Source organism: Corvus brachyrhynchos, unplaced genomic scaffold (assembly GCF_000691975.1).
Source record: "Corvus brachyrhynchos isolate BGI_N302 unplaced genomic scaffold, ASM69197v1 scaffold580, whole genome shotgun sequence".
Taxonomy (NCBI): Eukaryota; Metazoa; Chordata; class Aves; order Passeriformes; family Corvidae; genus Corvus; species Corvus brachyrhynchos.
In genome coordinates this window covers 413,815-414,436 of record NW_008240032.1, presented here as the reverse complement: position 1 = coordinate 414,436, position 622 = coordinate 413,815, and positions in this window count along the sequence as shown.

Sequence of the window (622 nt, the reverse complement as noted above, 5' to 3'; positions counted from 1 at the left end):
ATTCCTTTGCTGGTCCCACAGCGACGGCTATAGGTGACCATCCGGGATGGGATGGATGGAGGGACGGGGTGGCTCCAGCTCCACGTCCAACCACCCTGCCCGGCTCCGGCCACCGGCCAGCGACCCCCAGAGCGGGCAGACGAGTCCTCCCTCAGTGCCCGGCCGGGAGGGTCCCATCCCGCCCTCTGGCAGAAGCGGAGGATTTGGGGAGCACGGCCAGAGCCTGGGAAAGCCCCCCGCCGTGCCGCCCGCGTCCCCAAGCGCCGCAGGACCCGGCTGGCCCCGTTGCTACCCCAGACCCCGGGGCTGCGGGAGAGGATCCGGTTTTTTTTTTCGGGGGCTGGGGGTGCCCCGAACAGCACCGCCCTGCTCCCCACTCCCCAAAACCACCAGCATCCCCCATCTCCCGGAGCGGGGACCACCCTGGGGTGCTCTGCTCCTCAGTGGGATCCCCTGGCAACCCGGGGACTTTGCTCAAGGGCTGGGGGGCTCTCGGATTGTGTTTCCCCACCACCCCAAAACTTGGGAATGGCTCCTGCGTCACGCAGAAGAAAGGCCAGGAGACGACGTGGTACCCAAAAACATCACAGTGAACACCACACTCAGCAAGAAACACCCGTGG